Here is a 19,829-nt window from a genome sequence, read left to right as displayed (position 1 = left end):
CACCTGGTATAGGATGCTATAGATGCTCTGCGGTTAGTAAGGGATTTCTTAATATGATATGTGAGTGGAAAGAAAAAGTTTGCGTACCACTGGGTCAGACTTAACAGCCCCAAATCAGGAACGGAATACTACCCAAAGCGAGGAACTCTCAACATCTGGAATCTGCCGGGAGGAAAGTGGCAGGAAAGTGTTGCTAAATGTCATTCTCAATGGAAAACAAAAACAAATTCTTGAAGAAAGGTTAAGGCCCGAGTTGAGTCGTGTGTTCAAGTGCTTGTGCCAAGTGTTGGACGCGTGTTGTAGTTTCAATGCAGCCATCAAAGGTTTTTTTTAAAAGGAGTTTAAATAAAACAAACCGAGAGGAGAAGTTGGGTGGGGTGAGATGGAACGGCTCTGCCTCCCGTCCGCTGCACTGTAAATCTCAGAGTTCAGCACCACAGCTGCGGACAGCGCCCGGGCGCTCCGCAATGGGAGATTTACTCTGGAAGTAATCTGCAAGCCATTTTGGAGCAACACACACTGATACATAATTCTCTCTCTCTCTCTCCTCCCTCCATGTCCCTTCTCTCTCCCCTCCTCATTCCCCTCTCTCTTTCTCTCTCCACCCCTCTCTCTCAGACACAACCCTCTCCCCCACATGGACCCAACTAATAACCATCGAAAGAAATATCGTCAAGCAGAGTGAACCCACGTTGCGCAAATGGAAAATTCAGCGTCCATTCAATGGTTGGGTATCTCTTTGCTCGGGGCATTTAAAGCGTAGAGCCTCCACATTTTGCGGGGGGCGGGGGTTTGGGGCATGGTTGGTGAGTCAGTGTCAGTATTATGTGAGGGGTGAGCATCACGGCCCAGCCTCTATTTTCCTGGCTGCACCTTCTCAAGTGGTGACTCCCGACTTCGAGTCATAGAATCATACTGCGCGGAAACAGGCCTTTCTGCCCAACTCGTCCGTGCTGACCATGATGCCTACCATGCCCAACCAACCGATATCCCATGTCCCACATCATTCGAAATCCTTCACAGAATCAAATAGTTCTAAACCATGGAAACAGGGCCGAAATCCATGCCAAACTAATCCAATTCACCTGCGTTCGCTTCCCATCTCCACCTTGCTTGTCCGTTTACCTGTTCAAATGTCTTCTAAATGCTACAATTGTATCTTTCTCTACCACTTCCCCCGGAAGCTCGTTCCACGTGCCCGTCACTCTCTACATGGAAAAGGTGTCCCTTTAAACCTACCCCCTTCTTCTTGCCTATGTCCTCTAGATTTAGATTTCCCTACCCTGGGGAAAAGACTATTTACTTTATCGTATGTACTCTCTATCTTATTTTTGTCCCTCATGATTTTTAAATAAATCTCATGAAGGTCATTTCTCAGCCCCCATTCCTCCAAGGAAACGGCCCCAGACTATTCAGCCCTCCAAAAGTTCAATCCACAGAACATTCCCGTTCACCCTTACCGCTCCCTCTCTTGTTCAGCTACAAAATCCCTGCTGTAGCGTGGATTTGCCGGTCACATCACCGTCTTGTGGCGAGAATCAACCCACGTCTCATCCCATGAAAGTTACGGCTTCTCGCAAACACTGAGCAGCGGCTACCCCACCCCTCCCAAAGCTCTTACCGGACAATCTAGACATCTGTCTTTATCGTGCGAGATGCCCCGACGCCCTGTTGCCGGATAACGGGGATAGAAGTTCTGAGTGACCTTTCGAAATACAAAGGGCCCCGTTTTATTTCCATTTTAGGGATGATTCGCCCATCATCACAGTGGAACAGGCAATTCCAACGGACGGCGGCTGGTCATTTGCACCTGAAGGTAAAATGTTTCAATCCTGATCCCATTGTAAGGGAGAGCCGCTCAATTTTTTAAAAAAAGTATTCCCGTCTAAAAAAAAGTCTCACAGCTGCCGGACTCAACATTGCTTCTTATCCAAGCTGGACCAGTCAACGAATCCACCTTCTGTTGAGGACAGGATACAAGCAGCTCTGGACACCAACAGAACTAACTTCTAACCGAGCTCGACTTTTATTCTTGCCATCGCTCAAGTAGCCTTTTAAAGCGATACAGTGCATTAATAATTAATAGTGTTTAACCTAAAGAACGATCTCTACGCACAATGCAATTTCTGGTTACAATATTTGTACAGAAAAATTGTGATGGATGTTTTAATCAGAAATTAATTCACAGAAGATCTTACAGAGTCCCTACTTAGAATTGATAAATATGTGACTTTAGAGTACAAATCTGTGCCATTCTGCCTGGCCCGCAGGAAAAAGAACCTCAGGGTTGTATGTGATGTCATGTATGCACTCTGATAATGAATCTGAACTTTGGACGTTGAACTTTGATTTAGAGAAACGTGTTTGCAGGCCAGGGTAGTGGTGACAGGCAGTTCAGAAGAATGAACAGGAAGGTAAGGGGTGGGTGGGGTAATTAAGATGAGATTGGGGAGAGAGTGAGAGGGCATGTAAACCCTAAGGAGCAAAATGTTGCATCAGTCAGGCACAGGCAATAACAAAGAGGTCTGATGCAGATAAAAATGGAAGAACACTTGGAAAGCAATGGAAAACAGCCTCTATTCTCAAGGACCCTTAACCCACAGCCCACACCCTCCTCTCAGGGCTGCTTTTGGGAAGGAGGCACAAGGGCCTGAAGATGAACACCCAATGGTAGAGAAACAGCTTCCTCCCCTCTGCCATCAGATTTCTGACAATGAACCAGAGCCCCTACCCCATATTCTCTTCATTTTGCACGAATTTATTTATTTTATGCAATTTCTAGCAATTTTACACCTGTAATGCTGCCACATCAAATTTCGTGATGAGCTCGTGACAAAAAAAAAATACATCGAACGGTCAGATCAGTTGGTGAAGGTAGGTTTCAGGAGGATTTCAGAGAATGCATCCACAGTGAACATCCTGAACATGGTGTTGCAAAACGTACAAGGGATCTTGGTGTCTTAGATCTTGTCTTGTGCAATGAGACAGGCCAAATGAATGATTGTAGAATTCGGGGTCCTCACTTGCAGAAGGATTGCTGCATCATTGGGTTTCTACTACAGGTGGCAGGTGAGAACGTAAGATCCAAAAACCAGTGTCCTAAGCTTAAACAAAGGGAATGACAATATGATGAGGGAGACATTGGCCAGGGTCATCTGGAAACATGGCTCTACGGTAGGACAATGGTTGGACAGTTGAGGAACCATTGGAGGACTTTCAGTGAGATTTTTCACCAGCTGAAAACAAGAAGAGTCAGAGTTAGGAGGGTCAGCCATGGATAAGTGAGGAAATGTAGGAAGGCATCAAACTAAAAGGTGATGAGTAGAATCAAGACTCTGAAAACTTTAAGCATCACTGAACAACACAAACTAAGCAATAAATAAAGCAAGTGTTTATGAAGGTAAACTAGCAGAGAATATAAAAACAGAAAGTAAGAGACTTTTTTTCAAAATATATAAAGCAAAAAAGAATGGCTGAGATAAGCCTAGGTCCCTTAGAAGATTCTAACAGGTGTGTTTGTGGTAAATACCTAAGTTCTCTGGTCTCTGGGCATGTCCTAGTGGACCGGGCAACTGAATGTCATACCATTGTTTAACAAAGGAGGTAGATACATGACAGGGAATGATAGACTAATGAGGTCATAGTCTATGGTTCAGAGTGAGAAATAGCAAGATACCAAGATAAGAAATTATTCCATCAGGAATTCAGGAAGGACAGGTCATGTTTAACTAAATTCGTAGAAGTTTTTGAGAATATAAGGAGTGGACAGATGGATGTGATATACAAATTTCCAAAGGCATTTTCTAAGGAATACCACTTATGACTTCTTAATAGGGGGTAATGTATTGACATGGATAGTTAGTTCACCAAGAGAAGGCAGAGGGTTAGGTATTTCCCTGGTTAGCTGTCGGTGGTGAGCAGATCATTGCAGGAATCGGTGTTGGGCCCATAGAAATATGAATTGGGAGGATTACAACTTGCCAATTAAAAAAAAATTATTATCAAGTGGGACAAATGTGAATTCTTGCTTCCTTTTTTAAGGAAGGAGAGAAACCTGCATGGGTTGGAATGCAACTAGAGCAAATAGAAGAGAGAATAGCAGAGGACTTTACATACAAACGGGAAGTGAAATTAACATCCGGTGAGAAAGGAGCCCCTCCCGAAAAGGAACATAAAAACCGAAAAAGGAGCCCCTCTCTTAAAACATATAATATGGCAGAGAGAGTCGGCAGAGAGATTTAGGTTGATAAAGTGAGTGAGCAAAGGTCCAGCAGATGGATGGTAAAGGCGAGGTTTACCTGTCTGGAAGGAAAAACTGAACCTTCATTTAAATGGTGAAAAAGTGCACCGTTCTGTTGCACAGAGCAATTCAGGTGTGCTCGTGCATGAATCAAAAAGTGTTAGTTTGCAGGTGCAGCAGGTAATCCAGAAGACAAACGGGATTTAGTCCTTTATTGCTCAAAGGGTTTGAATGGAAGAACAGGGAGGTTCTGCTGGAATGGTACAGGGTACAGGTGATGCTGTACTTTGAATACTGTGCACAGTTCTGGCCTCCTTACTTGAAAAAGGATCTATTGGCTTTGAAGACGATGCAGAGGTGGTTCACCAGTTTGGTTTTGGAACTGAGGGATTTGCTTCTGATGAGAGATTAAGTAGCCAGGGGCAATGATCATTGTTTGGAAGGATATAGGAGAAGAAGTAGGCCATTCGGCCCATTGAGTCTGCTCTGCCATTCCATCATGAGCTGATCCATTCTCCCCCTCAGCCCCACTCCCCTGCCTTCTCCCCATGACCTTTGATACCCTGACTATTCAGTTACCTGTCAATCTCTGCCTTAAATCCACCCAGCGACCTGGGCTCCACAGCTGCCCATGGCAGAAAATTCCAGAGCTTCACCACTCTCTGGAACAAGAAATTCCTCCACATCTCTGTTTTAAATGGGCATCCTTCTATTCAGACATTATGCCCTCTTGCCTTTAATATTATAGAAACATATAAAATTGCAAAAGGAATAGATAAGAAAGAAAGAGAGAGGTTGTTTCGACAGGAAGGCTTTGTTAGAACTAGGGGACATAGGCCTCAAGTTTCAAGAGAGTAGATTTTAGCCAAGATGAGGAGGAAGTGATTCTCCCAAAGAGTAGTGAATGTGTGGAATTCTCTGCCCACTTAAGGATTGGAGGCTGTCTCATTAAATGTACTTAAGGCATAGATAGATTCTTGAATAATAGTGGTATTAAGGGTTATGGGGAATATCCAGGTAAGCGGAGCTCATTCTACAGCCAGACCAGGCGAGATCTTATTAAATGATGGTGCCGGCCAAATGGACCAGATGGCCAACTCCTGCTCCTGTTTCATATTTTCTTCAGTTTTTGATGTAGAAGTAAAATTGACAGAGATGGGTTTTCATCATGTTTCCAAACTACGAGGTAAAGCACACTTCATTCCAACAGCAGCCTGCACTGTGCAGGGAAGCTCATTGGTGAGGCATTATGCTCCCTGGATAGACCCCTTTGGAAATAGATCTCCATCCCATTATGTGATGGTTGTACTTACTTGAGTGGGTTTGGTTTTACTATTTGATCGAGGTACAATGAGAGCAGATGAGAGAGATAACCATTTCCATATGACCCGGACAAAATGTAAGGACATCGTTCCTTAGATTTTCTATGTATTGGGAAATATTAGGTTTCAGTCCAACAGGCAATATTTCTGGAGTTAATTAGTCATGACATGACCACAATTAACTGTGCAGTTTGGGGATAGAGTAAAATCCTTGTTATCCGGAATTCAAGCAACCGGCAGTCTCAAGCGACTCGCCAAAAAAAATCACGGAAAAAATATCAATAAAATATATGGGAGTTTAACATTGACCCACTTTAGCGGTTAGTTGTAACACACAACCTCAAGCAACAGGAAAATTCACTTATTCGGCATCTACCAATCCTCATAGGCAGTGGATACCAGGGGTTTACTGTATTAAAATGAATATTCATGCTCCAGTTGATTGGATAGACAGGATTAAGGGGCTGAATGGCCTCTCCCCCTCTCTCTGCTCCTATTAACACATGGTTGTTCGTGCTTCATTTCCAATAATGATCCATGCTGAGAAAGGGCAATGTTATTGGAGCTGGTGCCTTTGAATTGAGTTCTCCAGCCAAGACCCTTCCAGATGGTGACATGATAGATGAAAGCAATGGAGTACCGTTCTCCATTGTTTTGCCCTGAATCTTTTGTAGGCCCTTACCCTTCTCAGTTAAAATGTGAACTGACATGAAGTCATCGATCAAGCTCAGCCAGTGGCTGACTATTGGATTACCAATAGACAGGTTAGTATGAACGCTGTTTATTATTGATACCCTGTAACTGTGTTTGAAGACTCTTTGAATGATCCTCAGCTCTTAGAAGACTAATATTCAACATCTGTAAAGACTGTTTGGGGAGTTTTAAATTCACCACATTGTAAATGATGTATTCAATTTCGATTTCTAGTGAGGCCTGCTTTCTCATTATATTATGGCATACCAGAAAGCCTTAGAGCCATACATCATGGAACAGACCCTTCAGCTCAACTTGTCCATGTTGACCATTCTGGGCTAGAACCATTTACTTGCATATAGTCTACATCCTCCTAAGCTCCAAGGGTCTTCTGAACGTTGTTGTCATACCCACTTCGACAGCTTCCCTCTGAGTGAAAAAGTTGTCCCTCAGTCACCCATTGGGCGGCACGGTTAGAGAAACAGTTAACAAAAGGCTATTACAGTGCCAGTGACCATGGTTTGAATCTGATGCTGTCTATAAGGAGTTTGTGTGTTCTCCCCGTGTCTGTGTGGGTTTTCTCCAAGTGCTCCATTTCCTCCCTCCTTCCAAAAACATAGGTTAATTTGGGTGTAATTGGGCAACATGAGTTTAAATGTTCAGAATCAGCTTCTACCGTGCTGTAAATAAAATCTAATTTAAATTTAAACCTTCTCTCTACTGCTTCAAACTTATGGATGTCCTTCCTATAGCTGAGTGACCAGAACTGAACACAATATTTTAAGTGTGGCCTCAACAACTCTTTGTACAGCTGTATCCAGAGAATGCCTCTGTGGGGTATTATTCTGCCTCACCAGGTAACATTGAGTCAAAAGGTCATGCATTCAGCCTCACCTCCAGAGACAGAGTGGGACAGTCTTGGCTGACATCAGTGCAGGCCCTAGGGAGTGCTTTGGAGAGATCCTCTTTCAAATGTGACATTATGCCCCATTGCCCTTGCAGGAAAGAACCCATGTTACCATTGTCCAAGGAGCATGTGAGCCAGTTGAGCAGGCAATATATATTACCCAGAGAATGGACTTAATACAGGATGAGTGTAAACCAGAATACGAACAACTGCAGATGCTGAAATCCAGAACAAAAACATTACTGGAGGAACTCGGTGGGTCAGGTACCATCCATGGAGAGAATTGGACAGTTTGATGTTTCGAGTTGAAATCCTGCTTCAGGAAAGAGAGGGGAGGCCGACAGTAGTGAAGAGGCAAGGGGGAGGAATAGATAGGGTAAGGAGATGGATGATAAGCAGATGGAACCAGTTGTGAGTTCCAGTGTAAATGGATGGTGAGGATCAGTGTGCACTTGATGTGCCAAAGGCCCCGATCCAATGCCCTATTTTTCAATGGCTCTAATATCTTAAAATCAACTTATCTGTTCAATGCCACATTTTTTATTGGGATCTTCCTGCTTGGAAAATGGCTGCTGTGTTCCCTACATCAGTGAAGTCCTATAAAATATATATAACTCCAGTAACATCATCCTCAGGAACATCCTGAAATCCTAAAAGGCATTTCTTTGATGGGGTGCAGGGGTGCCAGAGATAAAACCTCTGTTCCAAGGGGTTAAAATCGAGAAACTTGAGATTATGTCAACAATTTAGTTTGGTACTGAGATGGAGCACCGTGATTGGAAGTGGTATTTCTGAATTAACTCTCCAATCAGAATCAGAATTTATTGACATGAACAAGTCACAAAATTCCTTGCTTTGCAGCAGCGTCACGGTGCAAACATTCATATATAAACCACCTTACAAAAAATAAATACAAGTAGTGCAAGAAAAGACAAATTAAGGCAATGCTTTTGGTTCGTTGTTCATTCAGGAATCTGATGGCCATGGGGAAGAAGCTGTCCTTGTGCTTGTCTGCAGGCTCCTGTACCTCCTTCCTGGTGGTAGCAGAGTGAAGAGGCTATGGCCTGGGTGGTGGGGCTCCTTGAGCATAGAGGCTGCTTTTTTTAAACCATGATGTTGGAGGCCTGAGCTTTGGTACCTCTGCATCAGAGAGCGATGCAACCAGCCAGAATGCTCTCCACATTACACCTGTAGAAGTTTATGAGAGTCTTCAGTGACGGACCAAATCTCCTCAAACTCTTCACAAAGTATAGCAGCTGGCGAGCCTCCTTCATGATTGCATGACATGGAGGCTCTGGGACAGATCCTCGGAGATGTGGACACCCAGGAACTTGATGTTCTTGACCCTCTCCACCACTGAGCCCTCGATGAGGACTGGGTCATGTTCTCTTGACTTTCTCCTGAAGTCCACAACCATCTCTTTGGTTTTGCTGTTGAATGCAAGGTTCTTGGTGTGACACCACTCAGTGAGCTGATTTATCTCCCTCCTGTATTCTTCCTCATTGCCATTTCTGATTCTGCCAACAATCACAACCTGAACTGCTCTCTCAAATAATAAATGATCTCATGGTGAGTTAAATCCATGGGATACTGTAGCCATTGTTAATTCCTCAGTCAACATCACAAAAATAGACTTTTCAACTACCATTATGATGCTTTTTATGGGAGCTTACTGTGCTAGCTGTTCGCTGTCATTTCAAACACCCCAGTCACAGACCAAAGAAATATATACTGGAAAAACTTTTCAGGTCAGTGGAAAGAAAAGAAGAATGAAAAGAAAGCAGGAAAGTCAGCAGACACAGTGATTGAAGTAAAATCACCGTGCTGGGGTAACTCAGCAGGTCAAACCGTGTCCAAACATAACCAATGTTTTGGGCTTGAGCCCTTCAGTTAGGTATGGAAAAATGTCAGCAGGTGCCAAACGCAGTGGTAGATGGGGTAGGCTGGGGTGTGGGTGGGGGGGGGGGGAAGAGCACAGTCCCAAGACAGGAGGTAATAGGTGGAGAAGGGAGGGAGGGCACAGCAGTAAACAGGGGCAGGAGGCTCTGTGAATAGAGAGGGAAGGGGGTGGAGAGGTGAGGGAAAGAAGGCAAGACGATGGAAGAAGTAGGGTGAACGGGGGACTGGGTGAGCAGAAACTGGGAGAAGTCGATGTTAGTGCCATCCAGCTGGAGGGTGCCCACACAGAAAATCAAGTGTTATTCCTTCAATTTATGGGTGGTCTTGGTGGGATCGTACATGATGCGATGGACAGACATGGGAGTGAGATGTGAAAACCCCCACCCCTTTTTGTTCAGATCCCTGCTGACATTTTTCCATTCCTCGATGAAAGGCTCAAGCCTGAAAAATTGGTCGTGTGTCTTTATCTTTGCTATATAAAGTACACTGACCTGCTGAGTTTCTCCGGCATTGTGTTTTTACAGAATGGAAGCATCAGGTCAATGTCCTTTGCGAGAGTTTCCAATTGATTGAGGAGTGCTTTGAGAGAGCCAGTGCAAGTTTCTTTTTTAGATATACTTATTGCTGACCCAGGATGATGGAAACTTCACTCACTATTATCCTGTACCACTTGCACCAGGATTAGCTCTTGGGGAAACAAGTCAACAAGTCTGTCTTCAAAAGGTGTAGCCACCAACATTTTGCTGAGGAACACAGGGCGTTTCCAGCCTTCATCGAGACCTTCAGCATCTGTAGTCTCCTGTCTAAAATACGCTTTGATTCGATGTGGTGAAATTGATTGAAAAGAAATTTTCCCTGTGATTATCCCACAGCGTGGATTAAACCCCACAGAGTTCCAAACCTATGCTTCTGAACAGAGTGCATTCCAGCATAATACAGACCCTTCAGCCCATGATATGCCCACTGGTACCTGGAGGGGAGGGGTATGGAGGGATATGGTCAATGGGACTAGGACAAAAAATGGTTCAGCAAACACTAGAAGGGCCAAATGGCCTATTTCTGTGTAAACAGACTCCATGATAATCTTACCCTTTCCGCCAATACCCTTATTTTTCTTGCATCTATTGTCTATCTTTTAAATGTCCCCCTTATACCAGCCTCCACCTCCACCCCCAATAATACATTCCAGGTGTAAAAATACATACCCCTGACATCGCCCCTCAACTTTCCTCCACTCACCTTAAACCAGTGGTTCTCAACCTTTTCTTTCCACTCACATACCACCTTAAGTAATCCCTTACTAAACGCAGAGCGGCATACAGCGTAGGATGTCGTAGGTGTTCTGTAGTTAGTACTTAAGGTGGTATGTGAGTGGGAGAAAAAAGGTTGAGCATCACTGACTTAAGCAGACCATTCTGATCAACCTTTAAACTGCAAGAGAGTGAAGGAAGCAATTACAAATATCCTCTGAAACTAGAGACTGAATAACAGTCCCCAGAAATTTGTAAACTCATAAAATATACATAAAATGATGTACTATTTTCAGCCAGAGCTTGTTTCTCAGTTGAGGGAATATGACATTGGGCCAAATGTATTGAATTTCTGATCTTGCCTTACACTCTTCCCTCTGTAACTTTAAAGAGTAAGAGTTGACATTTTTTATTTACCTGCCCTGTCTGCATGCCATCTCTAAATACCACCTTCAGACATACCCCATGCAAGATCAAGAGAAACAGGAGCAGAGTTGGCCATCTGGCTCACCATTTAATCATGAGCTGGATCCATTCTCCCACTCAGCCCTGCTGCCCGGCCTTCTCCCCATAACCTTTGATGCCCTGGCTAAACAAAAACCCATCAATCTCTAATGACCTGACCTCCGCAATCACCTGTGGCAACAGATTCTAGAGATTTACCACCCTCTGGCTGAAGAAATTCCTCTGCATCTCTGTTCTAAGCGGCCGCCCTTCAATCCTGAAGTTGCGCCCTCTTGTCCTAGGCTCTCCCACAGTGGGAAATTACCTTTCTCCATCTATTCTATACTAGGTCTTTGGAATGTAGCAGGGAACTGGATCATCCTGAAGTTAAATCCATGACGTGACTGGAAGGACCCGCTCCCCACCATGGGAAGCAACATTTCTACATCTACTCTGTTCCTTCAACATTCGAAATGTTTCAATGAGATCTCCCCCCCCCCCCCCCCAATTCTCCTAAATTCCAGGTACAGGCCAAACACTCCTCAAATGGTAACCCTTTCATTCATGGAATCATCCTTGTGAACCTCCTGTGAACCCTCCTCAATGTCAGCACATCCTTTCTTCAATGAGGAGCCCAAAACTGCTCTGTGAGGTCTCACCAGTGCTTTTCAAAGCCTCAACGTCACATCTCTGCTCTTATACTCTATTACTCTTGAAATGAATGCCAGCACTGCCTCTGTCTTAATTCTACTTCCCTGAATCTTCAGACCATGTTACCTAGATCTAATCCCATGATCTCCCTGCTTCTGTTTATCTATTTTGTTAATAATTCCAAAGGTTTGTTCTCAGTCTTCTAAACATTAGCAAGTATTGTCCCGAGTGACTTAATCTCTCCTTATAACCTAACCCCATTAACTACATAAATCTCTAATTTTCCTTCCATGTCTTAATTTCATAGTATTTCAGCAATTTAACCAGCTCAGTCTTTTCACAGAAGCACTGAGAGTTGGCGTACAGATGCATTGTACCTTTGACACTATGAAACAGAACAAATGAGCATAATTAGGTGAGATTTGACATCAGGCCTCTTAATTCTGAGCAAAAATGAGAAGCTGAAGGAATTTAATGTGCCAGGCAGCAAGGAGTTCAGTGGCTGAGGGAAGCACACAGGCTGCGGGCGGCTTGCAGACAGGGGACCCGCACAGGTTGCTGGAGACTGGCTGAATGTAACCAGGTATTGAAGCCGGGATTCGAGAGGGCGTTGAGGGCAAGAAGGGCTTCTGAAAGGCCTCGGGTGCTGAAGGCTTCCCGATCACAATGGAGGTTTGGATCTGGAGCTCCTCCAGTTACCGAAGGATGGGGTGGTGGGGGGGGGGGGTCTGTGTGATGGCAGAGGCTGCGGGAGGTGAATCCATGGACACTCAGTGACTCTGAAGATAGTCCATTTGCTTCTCTTGTACTATAAGGGGTGCCAGGTGACATTAATAGCGACTCTTTGTCTGCCTTACAGCAGGAAGAAGGCAATTTTGTGTAGCGTTACATATTCTCTACTATTACATGACAATAAAAGAATCTTCAATCTTGAGCATCCAAATGTTGAAATGGTCAGTTTACATTTTAGGTAAGGATCCTTTATCAAGACATCAAAACATTTCAATTATAATGCGTCTCTTCCACCCCCCCACCGCACCCCCCCCCTCCCCGCCCATCCCCCTAAATGCTGGTCAGGCAACATCAGAGTCAATAAAGGGTCCCATTCCACAATCAGTGATTTGTTGAGATCCGTCATCCACTCCATGTTTGGTCAAGATTCCAGCATTTGCAGCCTTTGTGCTTCCCTTAATGATCTTGTTGAAAAATGCCAATGGTTCCAAATTTAAATTCAAGCCAGTTTCTTTGTACAACAGGAAGTATGTGGAGGTTTTGGAGAAGGCGCAGAAGAAACTTGCCTGGTAGAGTTAAGGGGAGAGGTTGGACAAATGGGCTGTTTTTTTTTTGGAGTGTCAGAGGTTGAGGGGAGGCCTGATAGAGGTTTATAAAATTTGTGAGAAGCATTGGCAGGAAATCTTTTTCTTCGGGAGGAAATGTCATGTACTAGAGCAGCCATTCTCAACCTTTTTTTGGCTATCATCCCCTTCGGACTCTGCTTAAATTTTATGGGCCTTGTTCCTGTAAAGTGGTTTAGTGTATTTGGATTTTTTCATACTTCTCCCCTATCAACTACATAGAAAATGTTATGATTTCAGTCCGTGGGTCCCCCTCAAATGTGTTGTGGTCCCTGGGGTGAGGGTGGGGGTGCTGTATGGCCCTGTGAGAATGGCTGCTGTAGAGAACATACATTAAGGTGAGGCGTGTGGAAGGGGAGGTTCTTTAATGGTGATATACTGGTAATAAATCACAATGTCGGAGAAAATTAGCAGATCAAACAGTGTATTTTATAGAGCAATGATAAAGATACAAAACCAATGTTTGAGCTAGAGCCCTTCATTAAGGTATGAGCAAAATGTAGGCAGATGTCCAAACTAAATGCTGGGGGAGAGGTAGGGGGAGGTGCATGGTCCCATAGGCAGGAGGGAGAGAGGGCACACTGGCAAACAGGGGGAGGAGGAATGGCTCTGTGAATAGAGAGGAAAGAGGGTGGAGGAAGGAAGGCAAAGGGATGGGAAAGAGAGGGAGAAAGGGGAGTTTTTGCAGCTTTGTGTCTTTACTTCAATCCCACTGTCTGCAGACATTCATGTTTTACTCCAGTGTGGTTCTCACATTATCTGCTTGATCAGTATCCATCCACACACTGAAACATCTACCCTCACCTCCCACCTCCATATGACGGCTAGAGTCTGCACCCTCCAAAACATACCCTGCACCAACTCCTCAAAATATCTTCAACGCCATATCCCAGACCTGGAACCTCCAACGCTAATGGAGCTCCAAGCTGTGGACCTCCAAGATCCTTGGAGGAACTCGTGGATGCACAACATCTCCTCATTTGTCAGGAAAGCACAACAGCGGCTGCACTTCCTGAGAAGATTGAATTGGGCAACCATCCATGATTCTGTCAACCTTCTTCAGGAGTTCTGCTGAGAGCGTTCTGGCTGGTTGCATCACAGTGTGGTACAGCTGTTGCAGAGAAATGGATCGGAGGTCAATCCACCGGACCATAAGAGTGGCAGAGAAGATCACTGTAGTCTGCCTTACCTCCACCCCCTCCCCCGGGATCATTATCTGCAAAATCTTTGAGGGCCCATTCTCCCACACACAAAGCATCTTTCATCTACTCCTGTTGGAAAAGAGATACAGAAGCAATGGAGCCAGCACCACCAGGCTGAGGAGCAGCTTCTTCCCATGGGCAGTGAGAATGCTGAATGACCAAAGGAACTGCTCACACTGACCATTCGAGACTTAATTCTTGAAACAACATCTATTTATTTATTTATTTATTTATGTGTACATATGAATACTTGTCCTGCATCCCTATTGTTTGCCAGTAGATTAGATGTGCTATGTCTGGTTGTGTGTCTGTGTGTTTTTGCACTGAGGACTGGAGAACGCACATGATAATAATCTTGAATTGACTGGAACAACCAAGAGTTTCCTTTCAAATCATGTCCCATCCCTGCACCAGCACTGGGCCAAAATCCTGCAAATCCTCATCGAGCAGAATTATGGAGTAACTTCTCCAACATGGAATATAACAGTTGCGGATGAAGACACTGTAAATACAAGTCAATTAACACTGCAGACAAGCAGGCCTCATTAAAAATCTAATCCCATGTTAATTAGTTCATCAAATCAGGCTGTGGCAGGATTTAAATATCTAACTTGATGACAAATCTTTAATAAAAGAACACCACTTCAATCCAGCATTTCTAATCAATGTTTTCAATTAGACTTGCTTGTGTAAAAACTGAGGCCAAATGATTTTCTGTCAGGATTGTTAGAGCTTGGTGTGACATCTTTTATTGTCTACATGGGAATAATTGTCCTCAAGGATCAGAATGATATCATCCAGAGCATCCCCTTTTGCCCCAGGTTTCCTCTCTTATTAAGCCTAATTATATTAAGAAAGTTGTTAGACCTGTTGGGAACACATGCCTGAAACAGCCAAATTCTTTAATTGATTTTTAAGAACCTGATCAAGCTGCTGTCACCTTCAAGGGTCCGTTTTTGCACAACGTTCTCTATGTCCTCAAAAGGAAAATAAGTGCAGATGCTGAAAATATGAAATTAAAAAAAAAAACCAGAAAATGCTGGAAATACTCAGCAAGTCAGGCAGCATCTGCGGAGAGAGGAGCAGAATCAGGTTTATTGTCATGAAGACGTGTCACAGAATTTGCTGTTCTGCGGCAGCAGTGTTGTGCATTACAGATGCAAAAATTGTTATAAATTACATTTCTGTAAATTCACTATTTAAAAAGAAATAATTAGTGCAAAAGAAAAGTAAAAATAGTGAGGTCATGTCTGTGCTTCATTGTCCGTTCAATAATTGATGGCGGAGAGGAATAAGCTGTTTTTTGTAACATTTCGTCTTCAGGCTCCTGGACCTCCTCCCTGATGGTAGCAGTGAGAAGAGGGCATGGCCTGGGTGGTGGGAGTCCTTGAGTACAGAAGCTGCTTTCTTGAGACACTGCCTCTTGTTGGTGTCCTTAAAGGAGTGAAGACTGATGCCCGCGAGGGTGCTGGCAGAGATCACAACTTTCTGTAGTCTTTCCCTGTCCCGTGTTTTGGTACCTCTGTACCAGACAGTGATACAAATGGTCAGAATGCTCTCCACGGTTCACTTGTAGAAATTTGCAAGAGTTCTTCAGATTGGGGAATTTAGACAGGGTTTTGTTGGCAGAGAAGGGGATCCGGTGGAGAGAGAACAAAAGAGATATTTTTGAGAGGTGGAAAGTTTGCCTCCTTCGATGCAAGGACCGGTGAGAATTTCCAACATTTTCTATTTTATGTTTATAGCCATAGTTTAATTGACATAAAAATAGCATTTTTACCAGGGGATCTTGGACCGAAGGTTAGATAATACCTTGTTGGAGATGATCATCGCATATGATACACATGCTACCTACCACTAAACATCCAGAATTATACATACAACCAGGAAGGACTTATGACAGATGACTTATGACTTATGACTTATGACTTATGACTTCAGACAGATGCACTCTAATCCTTGAGTCCAAAGAAAAAGTTGATGTATCGATTTTAATGTTCCAATAATTCCTAACATTGTAAGAAGATGTTAAAACATTGTAAGCAGTTTAGAGATTTCCCAGCTTAAAATTCTAGAATATGGCAAGATTAGTGTAGTGGTTAGCACAAATGCTATTCCAGCACCAGCGACCAAGGTTCAAATCCAGCACTGTCTGTAAGGAGTTTATACATTCTTCCTGTGTCCGTGTGGGTTTCCTCCCTTCAAAACATGCGTTGGTTATAGGTTAATTGGGGAAGCTGGGCAGCAAGGGCTTGTGGGACATAAAGGCCTGTAACCGTGCTGTACTTCTAAATGACTTAAAAATTTAAAATTTACATTTAAAAATGTGAATTAAAAAAAAATGAAAATGCAATGGTTTTCTTATGTGGAAAAGTGTGCAGATTAGGCTAGTATCTGTTGGAGTTTAGAACAGATTGATTGGAACATAAAATCCTGAATATGTCTTGACAAGATGGTTACTGTCTAGACATCATATCTAAACCTCAGGGTGACCAGTCTGAAACAAGAACAATTGCTGCATTTGAACAGGTACAGGTAGGATGGGTTTAGAGCAGTGATTCTCAACCTTTTTCTTTCCACTCACATACGACTAAGAATTCCCTATGCCATCGGTGCTCTGTGATTAGTAAGGGATTGTTTAAGGTGGAATGTGGGTGGGAAGAAAAAGTTTGAAAACTACTGTTTTAATCGTACCTCATTGAGTCGTTTCAGAACTCCAAACAAAATGGCCCAATGACCATTTTTCTCAAACAAAATATTTCAGTAACAATTGGGTCTAGAGCAGTAATTCTCAACCTTCCCTTCCCACTCATATCCCACCTTAAACAATCCCTTACTAATCACGGAGCACCAATGGCATAGGGAATACTTAAAGTGGGATGCGAGTGTAAAGAACCACTGGTTTAGAAGGATATGGGCCAATCACAGGCAGGTGGGATGAGTGTGGGTAGGACATTTTGGTTGGTTTGGGTAGGTTGGGTTGAAGGCCGTTTCCACACTGTGTGACTCTTTGGGTGATGTCTGACGTGTTGAGATACTTCAGCAATTCTTTGCTTGCTCAGCCCACTCTCTGGGGTCAAACTTTATTCCAGAAACTTGGGAATTCCCAAACTGATTTAGATCTTGTGAAATGCAACATTAAAGCTCCTAGTCGTAGACAATTTATAACCACAAAGTAGTTTAAAAGTATAGTCACTGCAGTAATGTAGAAACATATGAGTCCCAATTGTGGACAGAGACATGGCTCAAGTGGTATCGTGTGAAAGATTGGATAAAGTTGATGAGGTTTATCAGCCAGGACAACTGGGCAAGGACCAATCTCCCTTGCTCCTTCTACAAGTAGCTCCACGGTATTCTGTTTATCAGCAGCAGAGAGAGAAGACAAGGAAAGATGTCAGCTTATTAAAGTACCTTAGCCCTAACCTACCCCAGTTCCACTGTCATCCCCCCCCTCCACCACTTCCATCAGACATGACCTTGAAAGCAAACCTCATTCATGGGAAATTTCTTTCCTGCTGTTATCAGGTTCTTGAATGGATCCCTAATTGGTAAATAATACCTTTGAACTGTTTAACTGTATTTATCTCTATACCCCCCCACTTGATCTCTGTAACATACCATTGACTTTTTTACTTGCAGTAAAACATCCGGTACTGCACGGATGGCAGTCTCTTCAATCTGAGGCGCCTGCACGCTCACACCAAGACACAAGAGAAACTTGTCCGTGAACTACTCTTTGCAGACGATGCCGCTTTAGTTGCCCATTCAGAGCCAGCTCTTCAGCGCTTGACATCCTGTTTTGCGGAAACTGCCAAAATGTTTGGCCTGGAAGTCAGCCTGAAGAAAACTGAGGTCCTCCATCAGCCAGCTCCCCACCATGACTACCAGCCCCCCCACATCTCCATCGGGCACACAAAACTCAAAACGGTCAACCAGTTTACCTATACGGCTGCACCATTTCATCAGATGCAAGGATCGACAACGAGATAGACAACAGACTCGCCAAGGCAAATAGCGCCTTTGGAAGACTACACAAAAGAGTCTGGAAAAACAACCAACTGAAAAACCTCACAAAGATAAGCGTATACAGAGCCGTTGTCATACCCACACTCCTGTTCGGCTCCGAATCATGGGTCCTCTACCGGCACCACCTACGGCTCCTAGAACGCTTCCACCAGCGTTGTCTCCGCTCCATCCTCAACATCCATTGGAGCGCTTTCATCCCTAACGTCGAAGTACTCGAGATGGCAGAGGTCGACAGCATCGAGTCCACGCTGCTGAAGATCCAGCTGCGCTGGATGGGTCACGTCTCCAGAATGGAGGACCATCGCCTTCCCAAGATCGTGTTATATGGCGAGCTCTCCACTGGCCACCGTGACAGAGGTGCACCAAAGAAAAGGTACAAGGACTGCCTAAAGAAATCTCTTGGTGCCTGCCACATTGACCACCGCCAGTGGGCTGATATCGCCTCAAACCGTGCATCTTGGCGCCTCACAGTTTGGCGGGCAGCAACCTCCTTTGAAGAAGACCGCAGAGCCCACCTCACTGACAAAAGGCAAAGGAGGAATAACCCAACACCCAACCCCAACCAACCAATTTTCCCCTGCAACCGCTGCAACCGTGTCTGCCTGTCCCGCATCGGACTTGTCAGCCACAAACGAGCCTGCAGCTGACATGGACATTTACCCCCTCCATAACTCTTCGTCCGCGAAGCCAAGCCAAAGAAGAACTGAACTTTTGTTATTACCTTATTACAATCATTAATACTTTTATTAACACCTGTCATACTTAAGTGTGAACTGACTTGCCTGGATAGCCTGCAAAACAAAGCTTTACACTACAAACACAAGAGGGACTGCAGTTACTCGAATCTGGAACAATAAACAACCTGCTGGAGGATCTCATCAAGTTGAGCAACATCAGTGGGCCAGTCGAGGTTTTAGATCTGAACCCTTTATCAGGAATTATCAGAAAAATAAGCTAAATAAAAAAGTCAAGATGAGGTAAAAGAGCCGAAGGAGTGTTGAAGAGGAAGAGAAGTGGTGGGGTGGGGAGATAGGGTCATCCTTGCTAAAAATCATGGTGAGTATAAAAATGGTGGCGCTGCCAGATCTGCTGGTAATGACAGCTCTGCCACTGTGGTGAACCATTGGAGAGTGGAGACATAGCTCCTCCCCCATAGGATCCTACCACCCAGTCCTACTGCTAAAGGTACATGCTTAAAGGAGCCAATAGAGTTTTATTTAAAATCCTGCGCCGACGGGTGTCTGGGCCCAAGATGGTGGCATCTCTGGTCGGCAGTGGCCTTGCAGACACCAGGGGAGCAGCTGACTAGCGCAGGGCACCCGTCATGGGGAGAGCATCCCCTGATGAGAAGAAAAAACAGAAGAGATGACCCCAAGGGCAGTGACCACAGCAGTGGACCAGCGAGGGGGTCTGTGGCTGAAGGCCACACGCAGGTGGTGAACTGTTGGTGACTTGTGGGCGAGGAACCCACGCGGGTCACGGGCTGCCAGCGACTCAAGGTCAAAAGACTCACACCAGGCTGCGGGATGCTGGAGAGAGGTTCATGAAAGCCAGGTATTGGAACCGGGATCGTGCGGGTGCTGAGGGTGGGCCCTGGGCGCTGAAGTCTTCCTCGTTGTGTCAGAGGTTTGGAGTTGGATTTGGGTTGTCAATAATTAGAAATGAACAGCAATTTGTGTGGCTGCAGAGACTGCGGGCGCATTGGAGGCAAATCCATGGACACTCAATGGGCCCTTTTATAGAGAAAAGAATTGTGACTGTAATGGCGGATATTCTCCGCCCTCACGTTGCTAAACTGACCTCCATAAATCCTCCACTCCGATTCGCCGAATCCGATCCT

The sequence above is a fragment of the Narcine bancroftii genome, chromosome 1 (genome assembly GCF_036971445.1).
Source record: "Narcine bancroftii isolate sNarBan1 chromosome 1, sNarBan1.hap1, whole genome shotgun sequence".
Taxonomy (NCBI): domain Eukaryota; kingdom Metazoa; phylum Chordata; class Chondrichthyes; order Torpediniformes; family Narcinidae; genus Narcine; species Narcine bancroftii.
The sequence above is the reverse complement of the archived record's forward strand: the minus strand, read 5'-3'. Positions refer to the sequence as shown.